Below are 21,716 nucleotides of genomic sequence, written 5' to 3' on the forward strand. Positions count from 1 at the left end.
AAATCAGGCATCGCCAATTAAAAGGGGCCAGGCACTGGACCAAAAAAACAACCCCACTACCAGTCACATTATCGGAATCGGAACGCACTTTAAAAATTATTAAAAGCGCGCCAAACTTCGGTGAACTTGGCAACATGTTGCCGCGGAGAAGCAACAGTGCCAATTTGCAACATGTGACTGAGCAGAGCCGGCTAATTCGCGAGAGAATTCCCGACGACGCTCGTGTTTTTAATGGAGAAAAAAAATATGACAATTTTTATGGCTTAGAAATAAATGTCTTGCTCATAAGGTTTTTGCAAGAATATATATTTTTTAAAGAATAGACATTAAATTAGTTTCTAAGTAATTAAAAAACCTTTTTTTTTTAAATATATAAATTCAAAGGTTGTTTGTTGAGAAATGGAATAATTTTTTTATTTTAGAACTTAAATATTACTAAAAAAAAAACCATTATTAAAAATCAAACGATGTGTACAAACCAGTTACTATTAAAATAAGAGCCGTGGGTAGTTTAAGAAGATTAAATTATTTAATAACCACTTCTAAATATATGAATCTATATGTGAGCTAAACAACGGACATATATTTAATCCCAATTTCTTAAATATATATTCTGGTATTTTTGTAATAGCCTTCTATATCTTGGCCCCAAAGATTTCGCCAAGTGCCGGGCCCCAGGGCCTCTCTCGGCTAAAACAGCATCTCATCAAAGTGACGTCACTTCGGTGAGCAGAGAGACTTGTTGGCCAAGCACCAGCAACAGCAACAGCAACAGAAAAAGCAAAGCAAAAGCATGCCAGTGGAGGCACAGCAAGCCGGCAGTGGAGCATTTGGGGCTTTGCGATTGCCAGTCGGTTAGTCGCAATTTTACGCTCGTGACGAACGCACGCGTTCCTCGGCATCTTCGAAAAACTGCCGCTAAATAGTTAGTAGTGGTTGCCTAAAAAAAATAAATAAAATAAAAACAAAACGAAACCTTACCTACCATCTAAAAAAAAAAGTAAAAAGAAAACTGAACTTCCGAACGACTTGACTGGGACAACAAGTGCCGATAGCCCATCATAGCCCATTGTCTTATATTCGCCAGTGCCACCTACTTACCTTAGTTGCAAGTGTTTCTTGGCAGGTGCAGGTGAAATTTAGCTCGTGCCGGTTACATTTGTTATATCGGCCCGCCATTCGCCATTCGACTTCTTGTGTCAAAGCCTCACCGCCAAAATCGCGCTAATTGGCTTGATTTGTCCAACAAAAGTATATATACCAAAATAAATATCAAGTTTCAATATTTGCCGCGGACCCGCGAATAGTCTTGCCTAGGACAGTCTGTCAGTTGCGGAAACCTCGAAAAAAAAGATATATATACTCGATATATATTTTTCCTTTTTGGCAAAAGTCCATCGCGGAGTGAAGCTTAGAAAGCAGGGAACTCTGCATATTTGCATTTCAAATTATTTGCACTCTTAGCCCAGGCGGAAATCTAAGAAAGGTAAGCAATCATAGACGCTTTTTTTCAGCAAAGTGAAAATCAAACAATTAACTCGCAAAATTTTCAATTCGATTTCTGGATATTCCTGGGGCATTTGCATAACATGATTGGAATATTTCGTATACGTATTTGGGCTATAAATAATGGCAGAAATACTTAATGCCGAAGATTCTTTTCGTCGTCCGTTTCCTTGGGCTGCATAAATTATCCCACTGCCGCGCTATATTCTATTCCGTTCAGGCACAATTCTAATTAAGTGCTGGGACCTGCCCCAATGATGTTGCCACTCCCACGACCCCTGGACTCACCTCTGACCCCCTGCACTGTGCTACAGAGAAAGCAATAATGTTCGTTTAATTGAAAGGCTTTCCTCGTGGGCAAGTGGCTTAAAAGAGACATCACATTTTTGAGGCAAGAGATTATTATTTTTCGCTATCTTATCGCAATGACCCAAAAACTGCAAACATCCATTGGGAATGTTTTAACTGGTTTCCATGGCGATAACTGATAACTAATTTGCTAAAAAAAAATTGAGTTTGAGTTAAAAATATCAGTTTTTAAATTAATAATGTCATATGTCCGAGATAAGAGTGACAATATTTTCAAATCACTTTGACGAGCCAGAAATTTTGCTCTGTGCCTTTTGGCCATTTATTCGGTGGCTTTTTATTGCCTTTGTTGGTATATCTGAGCTCTTGTTGGGATTGTTAACAAAACTGTAGATTTATGCAGTAGATTAGCTCGTCAACACAGAGCGAAGGCCAAAAGGACATGCTCTCCAAAGGGCCAAATCCGCTTATTAATGAGCTGTCACTGGCCGTATGGAACGAGGCGGGCTTAGCGCTGTAAAGGGGGCGTGGCACTGCTCAGTCTTGGTCATCAATTAGCGCTAATGTGGCAGTGTCGTCAGAACTGGCTACTCGCTAAATGTCCTTGCCACACTTTTGTCAATCAGAAGTGGGTTTCTTATTTTTTAATATTTTTCTTATTTTTTTGCCAGCCGTGCCAAAATGCATTCAATATTCATAAACCAACTCGGGCCAAGTGAGTAGTGAGTGTGACTAAGCCGACAAGCCAAGGAATAATAATCGTTAAAATCGATTTGGTTTTATTTTTTTTTGGAGAGGTGGAGGTGGTGCTGGGGAGCCGCTCCACTGGTGACCTTCAACGGTCTCCTCCTGCTTGAGGCTGAGAGATTTAAGCCAAATGCACGAATCGCTTTTTTCGAGGGTCATAAATAAAAAAGCGAGCCGAATGGACCCTGACACTCTGCCCCTCCCCACGGCAGGCCACGGCTCTCTTCCCACTCCATAGACTGATGCCATTCAGGTGCTCGACATGCCGCATATTTTTAGACATTTAGCAGAATCCACTAAAAATACATTGCTTTCTTCAGCAAAAAAATATAAAAAAAAATAAACAAATCCGAGGGAGCGAAGGAAGTATCCCGCAGAAAATGGAAAACAAAGCCCTATGCATTCAGAAACGGCCAGAATTCGCGCGGGGATATCATAAAATGCCGAAATGCAGAAAAAGAGACCAAAATACAAGAAAATAGACATTAGCCAGCAAAAAATAAGACTTTGCGGTAGAGGTGGTTGAGATACAACAGGATGTTCGAATAGGGCTTACCCTATAAGGAGTAATTCGGGAAAAAAGGATAAGATCTGGATTCTTTTAAATCTTCTATTAATGTTATAAGTAACTATCCCTTTGTCCCAACTCGACCTCCAATAAATCATAGTTTTGGAGCTCTTTCCAAATACTTATCTCGACCAATATTCTAATGTACGAATCCCCTCGGATCACTATCGTACTTCCCTAGAATCCCATTCGGTTCTCCACAGAGACAAAAATGATAAAGTTCCAAGTGTGTGCCGGGGATGTGAGAATGCGAACTAAGGAAAAAAAGCATAACAAACAAATTAAAGAAGACCGAAATGAGGAGGGACAGAAAAAACATTTTGGCAAGAGCATAAAAATAAAAATGAAATAAAATGGCATTAAAAATGCAACAGTTCAGTGAGATAAGCACCAGAGAAAGCCAAGATAGACGAAAGGAAGCGTAAGACAACACTGAGGGAAAACGGAGGGACCATGGAAGGGAGCCTTTTGGCCGAAAGAAAGAAGGTACAGAAATGGGCCACACACACACATGGAGCCACACACCTTGCCGAATTTTAAATGAGCTCAGGTGGGGGCAGGGTAGGGGCAGGAGCAGAAGCAGACAAAGCCGAAGGTGGATCCTTCAATAAATGTCCAGTTTCCAGGCTTTTGTGTTGGTGTCGCAACTGCCTTGGCTGCTTCTTAAATATCTTTTCTTTCCTTTTTTTGGGGGCCTGGCCAGGAGTCAGTTCGCTTCGACACTTGGCACGGTTTTAATGCCCTGGCCAAGGTTAACACGAACACGAGGGGCACTGGAAGAAAAAAAGTAGGCTATACTAACAAGTTGAGGTGGAAATACTTGTCTTAAATATTAACTTAATAATATCTTAATATTTCATTACATGTACATTATTTCTCTTTGTGTGTGTGATTTTATTTAAATAATTTTTTAAAATATTTCTATGTTTATGCTTCTAGTTTCGAACTCTTACCTCTAAAAAGACATATTCCTCAGTGCCCTTTGGAAGACACACATTGCATCGTATAGTGTTAAAGAAATGGATAAGACCGGCAAATAGAAATGAAGAAATAGAAATGGTTGGAAAAAAATACAGGGGCATTTAGATAGTGGGGAGAGAGGCTTGGGGGGCTTCTGGTAAATGTGGCACAGAGATAAAAGCGTAAATAGAAGCGAGGCACGAAAATTTTTCAAATTACCTGCCAAAGAGTTTGGGGGCAGGGCCACCGCCCACATTTGATGTAATCCTTTCCGAGGCGGCGGGTGTGTGTGAGTAAGTGGAACTTATTGAAAGTGCGAATGGGCACGCCAGCCAGCACACACACGCCGCCAAAGGATATTATGCACGTGTGTGGGTGCGGATAGCATTCGACACATCCTGGCAGGCGACCGCAGTTTAAACAAACTGCTCGGCCTGCCCATGTCCACATGTTCCGCACTGTACTGCCGCAGGGAAAAACCTGTCACCTTTCCTCCTTTATCCTCTCTCTCTGTTACTTTCCTTCTTTATACACTAAGAGAAAGGGAGCTTTGATCCTCCATCATAATATTCTAGAAATTCTTAAAAGGATAGATGAAAATGTATTTCTCAAAGGTAGACTTACCAGAAGTATATGTAAAAAAATGACATTATATTATTTGTTTACCTTTAAAATTATTCTCAGTGTCTCTGACTACCTCTGCTGACTTTGCGTGTGTGTAATGAATTTAAAGTTTGCTCTGCATACATTTTTCATACCCTTGCAAATTGTTATGGTTTCTGTAACCAACCGCCCACCAAAACCCCTCTCGAAAGCCCCTCTTTAGGAGACCCTCCCTGGACAACCTCTTACATACTATATACCTTCTATTAAGTGGGTGTCGTGTGTGTTGGCTTTTGTCCTTGTTATCCACACGAGACATGATTATTAATTTGCAATTTCTGCTAATTGCATGAGACCTCCCAGGTACCAGGTGCCTCCTGCTAGGTCTTCCATCTTGGCCATCGCTTAAAAACTTATTTTCACCTCCAGCCATACAGCCAGTGGTTCCAGCCACATTCCGCCACTCGGTGCTACTGTTCAAATAGATAAGCATAGATTAGATTAGTCGTCGCTGGAACATGTGGAACACATAATATGCTTTCTCTGGGGGCCCTAACTTGTGTGTTCTACTTGCGGGATTATTATGGCTAAATGGCAACTTGAAATAGTTTGGAATTCCAGTTTTTTTGTTTTTGGCCAGGCCACTTGACTTTCCAATGCCCAGAAATTGCTGGAATTCTTTGTTTTGAGCTTTTTTGCAATTAAATCAAAAAGGCATAATGAACTATTTATAAAGAATTTGTTCCAAAATGATAGATATTAATTATTCCATCAAAGATAAAAGTCATAAGATATGAATAGTTCTAGAATAGATTAAAAACAAATTTCCATTTTAATGCCCCGTTCCATTACAGTAAACATCTCAATATTTTATTTCCCCAACATCCTCCCTGCCAACCCACTTAATGACAACCAATTCATTCCGAGTGTGTAATGCCCACACTAGAATGAAAAATTCTCGAATTTAAATATTTATTTTGTGGCAAATTATTCGCCTTGGCTGCTGTAATAAAAATCAATTTGCGAACAAACTGCCAGCCATTACGATCGAGCCCGGCCCGTCTCCAGATGAGTGGCGATGAGTTTTACGTTGGCGCTTGATCCGACGGCTGTCATGTCGATGCATTATAGATTGTTGACATTAGCTGGGAAGCGATGATGAGGACGACCAGACGGCGTCTGCTCAGGCGATAGCTTTAATTTCGTTGATTGAACAGCATTAGACGCTGAGCATGTTTTAAGAGCGCAATCTCGAACAATCTCTAATCGATCGAATGGCTTGGTATTTCATTCGAGGGGTTAGCGGCTAGGTAAGTGGCTGAGCCGAGCTAGCAGCTTCCTGTCTGGGAGCGGCTTGTGGGCGGTTGTCCTTGACCCGGGCGTGGCCATTCAGCAGGCGAAGGCCTATTATAAGGAGCGCCCGCCACAAAGTTCCATGTTTTTTACAGGCTTTGTGCCAAAGGTTGCGGCATTGCGCATACGCCCCGTGGCCCGACTAAAAATTAACCCATTGAGTAACCACACAAGTGGATTAAATATACATATATTTTTTGTAACTAAAAGTATAAATAGAAAAATATATTAAACAATAGATTAAATTACTTTTATCTATAGATCTTGTTGGAAAATATTTTTCTATAAAGGGTTAAGTCCGTCAAACAGCAGGAGTTGGCTCTTTATTTAATATTTCGCCTTTGAAGCTGCAACACAACCCGTCCGGGCAGCCTAATTTAGTCGATGTTTGGCCTTCCTGCTGTGCTCTTGATGGCAGCAGCTCAAACCCCTAGTTTTTGGTCCATCGAATGGCCAAATTCAATGCAGAATTTAGCCACCTACCGACCGAAGAGAAAAAAAACCAAAACTGCACTGGTCAGACGAGCAAAAAAAGCGCACATACTGATAATTTAGTGAAACGCACCACCCAACCACAGTGGAAATGCCAGCACCACCGCCTGACAATTTCCATCGGGCTGCAAATTGTTTTCTTTTCTGCGGTTTTTACTCTTAATTATGCGCCATTTAGGTGGAGTTGGGAATTACCATGATTTTAGCCGCTTCTTCCCCAGAGGTGGTCGGGTTTCGCTGACTTTGACATTCGAGTTCAACTTGGCTTACATTATATATTTTTTTTATTTTTTTATTTTTCATTTTTGTTGCCCAGTCTGTTCAAACTGTCGCGAATCGGCGGTTCATTAAACTGAAGTGTCATTCTGCGAACGTTCCTCTGTCTTTTTTTTTATGATTTTTTTCACGGTAACGGGACAAAGTACAAAATTGTTAGAATGTGCTGTAACACTAGAGGGGAATGGGGCATGATTTTACAAATTTCGAGAACTGTTCCCAAGCTGACCTCAGCGAAACTCGAGCAAGAGTGGAGTACCTGGAAAAAATGTATTTTATGATAGTTTACCTAACATCTAAGTTCTTTTTGTAATAATATTCAAAGAACTAAAAAAATAGCACTATGAATCATGACATTATCCCTTTGAATTTATAACATGGCTCTTCCCAAATTCCACGTTTATTGGAATTGCCAAAAATCCATTTCAAACCTGACATGAATTACATCATAATCGCCTCGTTCGCACACCTTTAAGAGCCTTAAAAAGGCTCGCTTTGCCCATAACAAATCGAAAAACTTTCAAATTGCCAACATACTCGTAAAATCTGTTTTTATGGCTTCACCCAGTCCCCAGACCCGAGACAAAATCGGTGAGATATGGCAGTATTATAATTGCACAGACACCACACTCGTAGCTTTTTGGCCAAAATAAGGGGGGAAAAGAAAGCGCCCGAAAAGTTTTCGGCTTCGACATGCAAAAATTGTCAAGAACAATAAAGCGAAACCATATAAAATATGTTTTGGGTGCGTTGACGCATGAGAATTTGAGAAACTGAGAAAGAGAGAGGGACAGGGACGGAGACACGCTAAAAATGCCAATTAGGCTGAAACCGAGACTCTCAAGCATAATCAAGGCGGCCCAGAGAAGCCGCTCTTGCTGAATTCCAACAACATGAAATACATAAAAAACTTTCAACCCGATTGTGCGTTCGGAATGCCAAATATAGCAGATCATGTTGCTGACAAATCCACAAAAAGAGAATTAAACAAACAAAACTATAACAACTGGGAACAAGAACCCCTGTGTTTTGGGACTAGGGTCCCCTTATCGTGAGTGATCGAGCCCAAGAGGTCCAATGAATTATTTGGTCAGCCCCAAAGGGAAACAAAGCTTGAAACTTTGTTGCTTTTTAGGCCTTATAATGGATTAATTTCTGACGCCAGAGTTCTGAGCTCCAGTTGTCGCCAAAGTGAGGCAACATTTAGGTATTTCCTTTCAGGGAATTGGATTATAACTCTATTCAAAGCTCTACTCACTATTTATTTTATAGATTTTGTTTTGATTTGGTTTAAAAATAGCTTACAGATAAAACAAGTTTCTGACTTCACACAAGGTGTTAAATTATATTTCTAATTAAGCCAATCTAGTGGGAAGTAGGCAGTCGTAAAATCAGACTTAAAGTTCAACGAAATTAATCAACTTGGCTTATTTATCGCCGAGAGTCCCTTGATGAATTCGGCTGCTCAGAATTAATGATGTAATACATTAGGCCAGGAAGCTGGCGGCCTCTGGCTCATTATAAATTCTATTGCGTCAGTTCATAAATGAAAACGCCATAAATATGCAAAACTGCTTGCCGAGATGGCGTTGACAAAGTCGATGATTAACCGCGACCGCTGATAAGATCCAGTCAGAGAACCTTTGGGCGAATCGGGCCACTTAACCCCATTAACTAACCCAGATGGCCAGAATCGCGAAAGGGATGTGCTCATTTTGAATTCTCGGGAACTGGCTAAGAAGATAAGATAGCCCAGCAGTCTCAAGTTTATCTGAAAACCTTATCTTGTGAAAAGTGTGCTATCCGAGAGAGGAAACTATTCTGAACTTTAGAGCATATACCTCACATTATTTAATATTAAATACATTTCCGACATGCTTCAATGACTCTTTCCAACTCCATCCATCACCCATCCGCTTGACATGCCTCGAAGTCTTGGATTTGACATATGAAATTAATGTGCGTTTAATATGTTTTCAATTTCAATGAGAATATATCAGAAATGTGCCGAAAAATTTCCGGCATAAATTGGCGGCGCACAGTCGCATAAATCTCTCTTCCAACCAGGATGCTCCACCACCCCAGTGGCGGCGCCTCCCCCTGGGGAGAGATCTGTCCGCTATTTATGCAAATTGCAAACAATCCGAGGCACCCCGTTTCCGCCCCACCTCGTGGAATTGTGGAAAATGTAATTCATATTTTTTGGCCTGTTTGTTCTGCCTTTTTTCGCTTAGAGTTTGGTCAATGATTTGCCACACAATTTAATGGAAAATTGATTGCGGCATAATGCAATTTGAATGTATTTTTGCAGGTTGTTTGTGTGTGGACATTTAAATAGATTTCTTCCACCGGAGCCGGGTTGAATTTATAATGTAATTTCCCATGCATCCTGGGCCCGCCCGGCCTGGCCTTCTGTGAGTTCCGTGCATGTGGGAAAAGTTCAGAGAACATTCTCAAGCCGAAGGAAACGCGAAAATGTTGCAAGCCAGCAGAGGAAAAAATTGAAATATTTGCGACGAGCAAAAAAAAAATGTGTATTCCCCCCAGAGGCAGTGAGGGGTGTGTGTGTACCCCCTTTTGTTGTGCATTTATTTTTGTTAGTTTCATTTGCCTTGTGCAGCTGCTTTGCAATTTAACTCTTCGCAGTCCGACCCCCTCTTGTTTGCCCAGCTGCCTTGCATCGCTAATCCAGTGCGAGAAATTTTTCCACTGCAGCCATAGATTTTCTCGTTCGCCCCACAACATGTCATTTGTTGCAGTTGGCAACTGAGGCAAGTAGATCTCTAGTCGGGAGACAGCTACTTATGATGAGCTTAATTTGAGTTTGTTTAGCAGAAATGTGACAACGAAAAATAGTTTAGCATACGAGACTCGAAGCTAACAATGGGTCATCAAAGTGAATGTTTGAATAGAATAGTATATCTTTTTAAGTGGAACTATAGAGTCTTCAAATGACACAATATAAAGTACAATTTACTCAGAAATACATCATTAAATAAATTCTTCCTTTCCCATTACAGGTAACTCTATATTCCTAACTGAAACTAAAGGGTAAATATTTTTTAATCTGAATGCCCATAATTTGTAATTTAATATTCCAATGCTTCTAAAATCTATAAATACATAAAAATAAAATGCAATGCAACAGCCGATAGGCAAAAACACATTATATTGGTGGAAACATATCATTTCGTTGCGAAAAGCGTTTTTCCCGGCACGGTTCCCAGAGCTCAGTCCGCACACCAGTGCGTATGAGCAATGCAACGCGTCAGACACACATAACGTATACGCCGCGTGTTCGCCACGCGCAATTAAGCAAAACAAAATGCGATCGCAGAGCGTTCATAAAAATTAAGAAAAAACAAAAATGTGAATAAGCCAATGGCGAAAAACGGCAAATAAAAATTAACACCGAGCATAAAATATTCGCAATTCAACAGCGGGCCGTGCATGATAAATAAATGTAAAAACTTGTGCGATAATTAATAAAAATTTAGAGGTTGAGCATTCGGGGGGTTGGATTGGGTTGGCGGTGGGATGCCGTCAGCCACTTGACCATAATCAGTCAATCAGCCAGTAAAATGGGAACATTGTTGGTTCGCCCGTTAATGAAGTTGTTGTGTTTGTTTATGTCAGCGATGCCAGCCCACGCATATAAATATTGCAACTATTTAGGCATACGTGTATGTATGTTTCTATCCGTATGTCTGCCCGGTGTTTGCATAAATGCATTTGCTGGTGGCGACTCACGCACTGCATTCGGCATGGGTCGCAGCCAATTAGGCGCATCAGTTTGGCTTGTTTATCGAACGCCATGGAGAATCAAATCGAATTGAGTCGAGTTGAGTGGTGTGGTGTGGTGTGGAGTGGAGTGGAATGGTGGGGCGACACGAGCCACATGTCGACTGGCTAATCAGACATTTTGGGGTTATTTCCAATGCAGATTTCGCCGAGCATTGCGGTTTGTCGCTGGCAGGCGTGCATATCGCAGAGTTGTAGGCCCCGAGGGTGGCCAATGCCTTGATGGTTCAGTTTTCAATTAAATCAGTCCCCAACTGACAAGGACCCCCTGGCGATTGTCCAGGATTCCCATACTCCCATGCTTAAGCACTAGTTACTAGAAGTGATCCTTAAACTTTTGTCTAATTGGCAAGTATTTTTCAAAACCGTTCGGGCATTGTTGTCTTCCCTTAAACATTAACATGTCCCGAGCCATGTCCACTGATTTCTTTGTTTGCTTTTCCGACATGCTTTCAAAGACATAAAACCTAAGGGCCATATGTCTGAAAGTGGTCAGAGCCAGTGCTCCGATCCGAACAAAAGGATCCACCTTGGTGGGACGACCAGCTGACCCAGTTGGGTGGCTCGGCAATTGCGATTGCGATTGCAAGTGCAAGTGCGTAGGTGGTGCTGCCCAGTTGTTGCTTGTTTTCGAAGCAGGTCAACAATGGAGTGCCACTCAATATACAAAAACACAGTGAACAAACAGCGGCAGCAACTAACTACTGGCCTGTATGTGCAATCTGGAAAAATAGAGACCGGAGTGGAGTGGCCTGACGGGGTCGGGATCAGGGGAGCTCGGCAAAATGCAAAACGCAAATTGCTAAAATCCTTTTCAGAGCTAGGCCGGAAAGGATACGCTTGTTAGCAGCGGAAGTGCCGCCCAGATAAGAAAGAGACACAACACCAGGGCCAGAGAGAGAGAAAGAAACTCGGTGGGACATTGTAATTAAACGTTTAATGCGATTGTTGCTGGTGCTACTCGTGTTGCTGGTGTTCCTGCTTTGTTAATTGGGTCACTTGAAATGAATTTTTAGCGCTTATTCAAATTGCCAGCCTCCACTACATAATGAAGATGTTTTCCCTGGCTTAGCCAGTTAATTGACTTTCATTGTTGTTCACAGTTGCCGGTTCCACCTGCAGCACAACTCAATTAGACCAGCAATGGGCTAAGTTCTTGGCCAACTTTAGCCAGTCTGCATAATAATTTGTAGGTCGGCACGCTTGGCACAAAGCCCCTCGAACAATAAATTGCATTTAATTGTAATTGCAAAAGGATTTGCTTTTGTCGAGATTGCCAATAAAAGTGGCTCAGTATTTATCTTGGCCATTATTGGCCATCAATTGATTGGCTAATCGCTTAGCTTTTAATTAACTTATCCCCGGGATACAAGGACTAGTAGCAAAGAAAACCCAGAAGCCTATATTTCAATTTTCTTTTCTTGTTTGGGGAAAGGACTTTGGGAAAAGTTCGAAAGGCGAAAACAAAGGCAGTGTGCCAAATATTTCTTACATTTCTTTCCTTTCGGTTGTCAACATTTTGGCAATTTGATTAAGTCCAATTTGTGCGACATTTTGCTGCCACTCCCGCTCAGCCCACAGCCCACATCGGGGGGATCGGTTTATTTGCTCTCAACTTTGCAGTTAAATAAGACAACAAAAATATACGAGTATTCGCCCAAGTTTTCCTGTGACGCCGCCGCCGCGTGTGTCTGACTGGGATGGCTGGGAAATTGTGATTCCATTAGGAAAAGTCTGCAACTCAAATGTCATTTAAGTTTGGCAAGGGTGGGGGTTATGGGTTACGGGTTACGGGTTACGGCTAAGGGGTTTAAGGGGGTTAGGGAAACCAGGACCCATTTGGTACTTTGGGGATGGCATGTCGAGTAACTGAGACAAAACGCTTGCATGGTAAATATAATTACAAAGTAACAGAAAATGCAAAATGCAATTTTCTGTTGCATACTCCCAGGCAATCCAGCAGGCAATATACCATGTATTGGCACTCTCGTACACATCCTTCAGGAGTCTGAATGCCATAAACAGAAATGAATATTTTAGCCCGGATCTGCCTTCACAGCGATGGCTCGTTTACATCAATTAGAATGGCCAATAAATAATTCAACAATTCGATTTGGCCCAGTACAACGTATCATTACAGGCAATTTGAAATGTTTTCACAATGAAAATGGAGATGCCATAGGCTTGGGTTAGGGGAGAATAGGTATTTTTGCAGATATAGATATTATTGATAAGTATTTCAAAAGTATTTTATTCAAAATTGGATTGCAAATTTGTAAAGCAAGAGGGACATTCATGGAATTCATAGTCAATTTTAAGAAGTGAAATATAATATGTTTTGGTTTTTTTTTCTCTCAGTGCATTCAGAAAACACCACACACACTTTCATGTCAGCTGGAACAAGCTGAGCTCACTCAAACTAATCAGTTGTTTCAATATTTACCCGAAGGCGAACAAGGACAAAAGTCATCAGCAATGATGGCAAAACGGGCGGAAAGGAGGAAGCTAGAGCTGCAATGCGGGCAGGAAACGGAAACGAGTGGCGAAGAACAACGGAAACAGCGCAGTGAGATGCAGATATGAACGGGCGGAGCACCTTTCCATCACCCAGCTCACACGTCGATTAGGAAAGAGTTCCCGGACTCACTCTCAGCCACTCCGCCACTCAGCCGCGGGCTAATTGATTTTCTCGCACCCGCAGCACCAAAGTGCCACACCCACTCTGCCAGTTCGCCACCCAAAGCAGCCACCTTGGCAGCCACCCACCACCCCAAAAGCCTTTCAATTTTGTCTCGCATTTATCTGTTGGGCCTCGGTTTTTCAGAACTTTTGTTGATTTAAAAGCGTTTGCATAAAATGCGGCTAATTAAAACTTGTGAAATGGCCAAGAACAAAAAGAGACGGCCTAAAACGGTTAAGGCAAAGCGTCGGAATCTGCTTGAAAAGTGCAAAGGGAAAAGGCAAATAAAAAACGAGCTAAACCAACTTCATTTGAAAGAAAACTTATTGAATTTCCATGAACTTTTCCGCTCATGGGAGTGGAAGCCTAAGAACTATAAGCTCTGCAATACCCTTTAAGAAATATAGCATATTATTATTTTTTATGGATTTAATTAAGAAGTCGAATACGCTTTAAAGACTTCACTTTTTCTTTAAGAAATGGCTGTTGCCAAAAGTTATTTAATCTCAGGAAAGAGCATTTACATCATTCCGGGAATTTCCGCTCGACCAAAGTGCCATCGCTCATTGGGAGTGAAATAAACATAATGTTGTTAGCCCTCAACCTCCCAGCCAGGACTCGGTAGGACAACAGGACAGCCGACAACTGTGCAAATGAGCAATAATAAAAGCCAAACTCTTGGGCTGTTAATGCTCGCGCATTAAAATAAAAAACCCCGAAAAGGCGAAATAAAAAAGAAGAATTCTCATGAAAACGGAGGAATAATTCGTATAAAAAGCGAGTGTTGTTCAAGTGACGTGCCTCCCCACCGGACTTGGCCCGGAGGCGATTTTCTCCTTTTATTCTATGCCCTTTTTTCAGGCTGTTCTTTGTATTTGGCCAGTTTCCTTCCATCAAGCATAATCAACTTGCTGCTCAAGTTATAATTTTTTGCCGGCCGTCAGTCGTTCGTCGTCCGTCGTCCGTCTGCAGTGCTAATGTTCCATTAAAGATACCGCAAAACTTCTCTCATGGTCGAGTGTGGGGTTTTGGCATTGCCATTTCCATAAACAAATCCCGAGTGCTCTTCCTGCTCCATGGATTACTTGGTCTTGTCGGGCCAGGGTGGCTGCATAAATATCCCAAACTTACGGCCCATAAAAATCAATTCGCCCGCACAAACAGGCCGAGAGATAGGGAGCTGCTGGCCTTTTGTTTATTTGCATTTCCTGCCCCGAGAAACGGAAGTTCGCATGTCAGTCGCTCACTGTTTGAAACGAAAATGGAAATGGTAATGGAAGTGTGGAGGCTTCCCGGTGGCTGGATGATCATAAAATCAGCCAAAGGCCAGCCAAGAACTTCTATTATTTATACCCAGTCCCCTCCATCAAAAAATATCGCAACATTCAGGGCTGCAGGACTGGTGCCTGGGGTCCTACTTAGGCAAATGAGAAAGAAGCTTCCAAGTGGAAGATATATTGAATGAAAATATTAAACATTTTTGGAAACATCTGACGACATACGGGGATTACTAATCTTGAGAATATATTTCACTTTCGGTTGTTTATTATCCCCATTTCCATAACTTAAATAAAGGAAACATTCTTTCAACTGATATTTCCTCAAAAACACCATTAAAAACATTATAAAACGTATATCTACTAATGTTTGTGCTGACAAAGCGACAAGACCCATAAATCTATAGTCTATTTTGAACATATTTCAAAGGCATGACGTTAGAAGTGTCTTCAACAGGCGTGAGAAATTTAATTTCCCTTGAGACATGAACACTCATTCGATTTATAATTCGCACATATATTTATTATATCTTTTACTATTTCGTCAGTATCTATTTTGAGAGGCTACTTAATGGATTACCTCGTGACTTGGTCAGTGAAACAATATTGATTATTTTCATTAGCTTTCCGCTCAAGCTCTACAAACCTCAAACATTTCACCGACAATGTACACTATCTATAGAAAATTCACCCAAATCCTGCGCGAAATTCGGATAAGCTTTTAGGCTTCTCGCCATAATTTAGTTGGCTAATTGGTTCACACTTTCATTTCTGCTCTTCGCGGTAGTTTTCCTCAGATTTTCTTTTTCTTTTTTTTTGGGTAAACATTTGTGTCTTATTTCTGTGGGGGCTCTGTGTGCGTTAAACTAGAAGCGTGCCAATTTTCTTGGCAATTTTCCTACCTATTTTTAGCCCGAAATTAGTCACCCTCTGAGCAATTTGAGACTCAGACGGTTTTCCACTTAAAATAATTCAAGAAAATACAAAAATGAGACGGAAGGGCAGAGCAAACACTTGTTGCGACAGGTTTCCCTCGAACCTAATTGACAATTAATTGTTTTTCTCGAGGAGGAGCCACCGAGGCTATTTAGAAGACCGCTGCTGGCAGAGATTATTTTAAATTTATGGCAGAACTGGCAGTCATTTAGGCCTTCATTGGTGTCACAGTTCCACCTCCAACTAAACATATCAAATAGTTAATGATTTATTTGCAGTGTTCAGCAGAGTTTCCATTCAGTATTCAGTATTTGGGTTAAACAATGTTGTGCTTCTGTTTTATTCCATTGTTGTGCCCATAAATTCGACGAGTATTATTTGGCTTGCTCTGGCATGTATTGATGTATTGTATGGACTCCGGAATGATGTACTGAATGATTGATGATTTGCCGAAAGCAAAGCCATCTGCCCATCTAGACGATGGAATATCACCGGACGGCAAATCAATGCCGCTGGTTTATTTATGCACTTTTGTTTTGCATATTTATTTCGAAATTATACCCCGAAGGTGGGACCAGGAAGGTGGCACCTGGGAGGTGGGTGCCAAAAAAGATTAACGTCTATATATTGTCACAGAAATACCAGCAACTGTCGAGTAAGTTGGAAAATATGTCACCCACATGGGCGGGAGAGTGGGGCTCTGGTCTATAAATTTCCCAACGTGATTGATGTTTCTGGCTCGTTTTTAAAGCAAAAATTTCAGTGCATTTATTATCATGATAAAATTTTATTAAAATTCGATTTCATCGGATATAATGTGAAACATTAATATATATTCACGCTTTTTCACCCATTCCTTGTGCAATCAACAGGATCGATGCAATTTTAATGCACTTTTACCCGCAAGTATTTATTAACCGAATAAAATACACAAGCCCGGCTCGAAAATGATTCAATTAATCTGCATAAAACATTCGGTTTCAGTTTCGACTCGTTTGCACACTTAGTCCAAATGGAAACCGCCATGAAAAATGCACAAGACCTGCCACAACAAAAGGTCGAACGCAATTAGCCGGAGCTATAAATACACATCAGTGTCCCCACCCGCCCACTAGCCGGGGATGCGGCGGCCCAGGCCCATAAATAAATAATATTTAAGAATAAAATACATTCCCGGAAACGGGGGAGCGGGCCAAGTGCCTGGAAATACATTTTCAAGTTCAGGCAGCCATCGAAATCGCATCCAAAATAGACGTGGACAAAGGTCAAGGGGCGCCACAGCGGGCCAGAGGTCACAAAAAGAGAGAAACTCGGTTTCGAGTGGTGGCATGTTCATCTGGCATGCTGGTCCCCATGGAGTGCACCGCAAATTGAATTCAAATTCGTAAACGTGCCATCTCATGTGTGGCAAGTAGTTCAGTAGTGGTTCGGGATGGGTTGCACCACAGAATAGGGGGGATAAGGGGTGGTGGTGCAACAGCTAGTCAACTGTCTGGGGGTCTTGGGGAATAGCATTGAATGCCACTCGAAAGTTTAGAAAACGAAAAGGCAGTAGGGTTTCTGTGGGGTTTGTATTTAAGAGTCTCAGAGATCTTAGGAAGAACCATCTAAGACCTGACACCTCTTTCAAACTATTTCCTAAAATAAATATTTTAGTTTAAGACATTATAGTTTTATTAAAACAATCACAATGGCATATATGAATAAGCATTTTTTGTGTAATTTTTATATAACCCACTTATAGAATATACAACCAAGAAGACCCACAAATAGACAGAGCAGAACCTAGACACTCGATAATCGATCGCTCCGTTTCGCTTCGTCGTTGAACTGCAACGACTTGTGTCTCGTGTCCCCCAGTCCATATTTCCCCATTGTAGAAATGAAAATTTGTATTGGACCCAAATGCATTTTCCACTTGGAAATTCCCCACTGTCTGTGTAAATATTTTCCAATATTTTCTTATTTATGGGCTGCTTCATGACCTGCAGCAATAAACTTTTTATGGATTGTCTGGCTAATATCAGCAACATGTTGGATGCTGCTGGACGCTGTTATGCAACATGTTGCCGGCAACATTTATTCACCGAGTGCCTCTGACAGTCGGGCCTTATTGTTGTTGCTTTTATTGTGATTACAACTGGCCTAATCTCGACAAGATGAAGCGTCGGCAGCCATATGGAAAAATATTTCAAAGAAAGATTGCCAACTGCTGATAAGCGGCGAGTGAATGCGAACGGCACGAACTCCCCGAAAACCATTTGAAATTGATTAGAGCGGGAGAAAACGCCGGAGAAATAGTAGAGAAACGGAGAAAAGTCATGCAGCCAACGGAGCATCGTCTGAGATAAACATTTGAGATAAAATCGGGCCCATTAGAGACACAGAGATTGCTGAAGTGATCGCAGGAGGTCATCACTTTTCAAAAACGGGAACGTTTTCCATTCGTTTTTGAATGGGATTTTAAATAAAAAGAATTTAAAGTTTACTTAACAAAAAATGAAAATGAGTTTACTTAACAATAGCATGAAAAAATGGCATGGTTATATTCGAAATATTTGAAGCTGAAATAGCCTTTAGAATTGGGCTTAACAAATTAAACCTAATATTCCTCAAGCTATAAAATAAATTTAAACACTATCTATATATTTATTAAAATACTCTATATATTTAGCAAAGTCCCTCAATAATTTCTCCAAGTGCTAGCCTGCAAGGCCTATGCTTTATAATACTTTACCATGATTTGTGGCAGGTCTTGGCACTTCCCGCTCCCATAGACAATAAAAAGAGCTTCGAATACCTAAGGAAATTGGAGCTGCCACCTGAAGTGGAGCACTCTACCGTAATTCAGTTGCCTTCCAGGAAGGAACCGGAGCTGGGAAAAAGCTGCGCCTGCGCTGCCTGCCCTTGCAACATGGCCAGCATGGCCCATTCAGGGCCAATGGTGCATTGTGGTCGTGTTATTGTTAGCCAACTTCGACATTGTTCCAGACAGCTTGCCGCGAGCTTTTCCCCAGTCACCCCTCGACATTGTTGTGATTATGAAATGGAAACCCCCGTAAATGAGCTGACTCTCCGGTATCCGATGATGACGAAGCTGATGACGACGGCAGCTGGGAGTGTGTTTGCTTGGGCCCAAGCCCAATCCCGAACCAAACTGCTTAGAATGCACAAATTGGCAAGGCAAGCTAATGAGACAGGCTCCTGACGGAAGCTATGCGAGCATGTGGGTACACAACTCACATCTCGATGCACTCGCCGAAGTGGCTTTGACATGCTAAAATATCTTCATGCCGGCACGTTTCTGGCATTATAAACACATTAATTATTCAAAAAACATTTTCATTTGCTGCCACGGCGATGAGGCGAAGAACTTGGCAATCTCTTTGCTTTCGCAGCAGCTCTTTCGGCGGACTTATTAATTCAATTCGAAATGCATTTTCGCCGAAATTGCTGCCTTTTGCCAGCAGTTTGCCGGCACTCATCGGAGTGAGGCTAAAAATTTGCATAATTGGGAGAAAATGGAAAGAGACTGGCTGACTGGCACAGGTGAGATTCTAGGGAAGAGCTGTAATTGCATCCTCTTTCCCTATGACTCGGAACAGGTAAAAGTACTCGAAAATTATTGGGCATAGATAAACGTTCGTTCTGCCGGTCTGTCAGTCTGCCATCTGCCATTTGGCAATTCTGTGACACTGCCAGCAATCAAATTCAATCAATTTAATTAAGCCGCCAGGGGAGGAAGGAGGCGGCAGCTTCCATCGGTAATAGAGGAGCCGACAACTCGGCGTATACGCAATCTGGAAATGTGGCAGAGAATTGTGCTTTATTTTTGACACGTTACGCACGTAGAGGGATGCTAAAAATATAATGGCGTATACACTTGTCTTTATATAGCAGCCATAATATCGAGTAACAAACGCCACACCCACCCCACCCACACAGCTCCACGCACATGAGGTTTTTGGGCTATTTGGCCAAAAGGAAGTGAGTCCGCCTGGACTCGGCCGACTCACCCACCCAGCTACATAATAAAGCGGCCATAAAGCAACAGAACGTGCTAACAACACGTACAAATGGGCCAAAAGGGATGTGGCTACAGTGTTCCCCGAACTATTTTTGGGCCAGCATTTTGGACCAAATGAAAGGGAAATGAGTAGTTTTTTTCAAGGGAAAAATTGTAAGATGTATAGAGAGAAGTAAAAGCTTAAAAATAGGGGTTATTGGTAATAAAAAATATTGTTAAACAATTAGATATTCGAGTTAATTTCTTTTACCTTCAAAATAAATTGCGTTATTAGGGATTTCTCATCCTTTAAGAATAGTTACCCCAAAGTATAGCTAACCTTTCCCTCAGTGTCGATGCTGTTTCGGGAAGCGTCCCTCACGTTGCAGGTTTCTTCCACACTGGCTTTGGCTGGTGGATGTAGAAATTTGTAATTCCCAAACGAGGCTGCCATGAGAATTCTGATGCTAAACACGAACCAAGACCGATTTACTGGCACTTTTTCTTTATTTTTCCTTTTTCATATCCCGAATGTGGGAGAGTGTGTCAAAAAAGCAGACAACATAAATAACACGAGCCGGCTAAGAAGAAAAGATGGCCAACCAACAAAAGGCCAAGGAAAAAAAAATAAGAACAGCATACACTTGGGTTTTCTCTTGTTTTGTATTTTCCTTACATTTTTTTAGGCAGCCGCTTGATAATAAAAATCAAATAAAACCAAAAGCGACTGAAACCGCAACGACAAAAGAAAGTGAGGCCTGGAAAATGGCAAATGGAAAGTAAAATTTCACACACGCGCCAAAAAAGCGCAAAAAAAAAATATGGTAAAAAAACACGTAAATAAATAAGAAGCGTGAACTTGAATTGATTTGGTTAAGAGAGTAAACCGAGCCAAGCTCCCCACCTTGTTAGGCGTAAAAACATCATAATTATAACGAGGTAGCAATTTGTACGGCCCGGATCAGACAACGGGGCGTATGAGCAACAACATGCTCGTAAGGAACTTTTTTATGGCACACACGGGCATAAAATTTAAACTGAATGTCAAGAGAAAAAGGTTAAATGCAGCTGTAAAAAGTCAGTGCCTGTGCCTGTGCCAGTGCCAGAAGGGGCGCGGCAGGACCTGAAAAAAGAGATTTATGAAAAAATTGGCTTTTGTTGTTGTTCAGCGTCGAGGAGCTTCCTCCTCGCAAGTAAACAAGATAACATGGCCAAAACACACACACACTGCCATACACACACATATGAACAAATAAATATGTATGAGTCCGTGAACGGAAATGAAATTGTGAACTTTATGACAGAAGTCGTGTTTTTTACCCGACACCGCCAGCCGACCTTTTCCAGCCGCCAGGCCGCATTTTTATCAACTAAAATAAATAAATCAAAAACTATATGCCCTTCGGTCCACAAGGACACTCCCCTCCGATTACAGAGCCTAAAAAATTCCCAAAAAAAATGCAAAAATACATACAAATAATAATCAAAGCAACCATAATTTTCATCCTCGTTTTCATGTGGAATTGAATTTTATCTGCTGACCGCAAAATAAACAGAATGCCAAAGCAATTTTGTGGCCAATGGGAAAAAACAACAAGCAGCAGCATAGATAAATGCACATTGGCCAGCATAGGTTAACTGGGTTAAAATGACAAGAGCCGAGCAAAAACAAAAACATGGCCTGTTTCTGGTCGTTTACAAATATTTTTGTTAAACATTCGCTGGCCTTTCTTCGCGCAGCTTCCCTTTTTTCCCCGGATGTCTTTGTTTTTGTTTGCCTATTGCACAAATTTAACAAATTTTTATTGGCCTTTTTACAAATTCTCGTTTAATGTTTATGCATTTTAATGGCAACAGTAATAGTTGTGAGCCAATTCGTAAAAATTTGGCAAGTGGAACGGCAGTCGGCAGCCGCGGACAGCCGGCGTTGCCAGCTGTCTGATCTTTTAACCCCAAGGCCCCCTTTGTGTCCATCAGCCCCTTCTTTATGTTATGTAGTAAGGCTAAAACCCCACTACTCCCCTGGCACAATACCAAAGTCAAATTGTGTGTAAAATTCGGATGCTGCCAAATAGAATCATCTCGTCGACCATCGAGACCCATTCAAAGCTGATGACTAAATGATGAGCCAAATGATGGAAGAAAAGGGCCATCATTCAGGGAATTTAGAACAAATGCGTCATGTTTCCAGATCATTAGAGT

The 21,716-nt window shown here is 41.4% G+C and overlaps 1 protein-coding gene across 4 annotated transcripts in view; it reads left to right on the forward strand.

Annotated features, from left to right (window-relative positions):
• The first annotated feature begins 845 nt into the window (after positions 1-845).
• Positions 846-21,716, forward strand: part of rgn (regeneration) — a 41,466-nt gene continuing 20,595 nt past the window's right edge. For 3 of the 4 annotated variants that reach the window (XR_001773361.3, XM_017242825.3, XM_017242827.3), the window contains exon 1: positions 846-1,486. The gene's annotated coding sequence lies outside the window, so the exon portion shown is untranslated. Of the gene's footprint in view, positions 1,487-9,834; positions 9,866-21,716 lie in introns of all 4 variants that reach the window. The other variant, XM_017242826.3, reaches the window with a different exon arrangement.

This window comes from Drosophila bipectinata, chromosome 3L, assembly GCF_030179905.1.
Source record: "Drosophila bipectinata strain 14024-0381.07 chromosome 3L, DbipHiC1v2, whole genome shotgun sequence".
NCBI classification, from domain to species: domain Eukaryota; kingdom Metazoa; phylum Arthropoda; class Insecta; order Diptera; family Drosophilidae; genus Drosophila; species Drosophila bipectinata.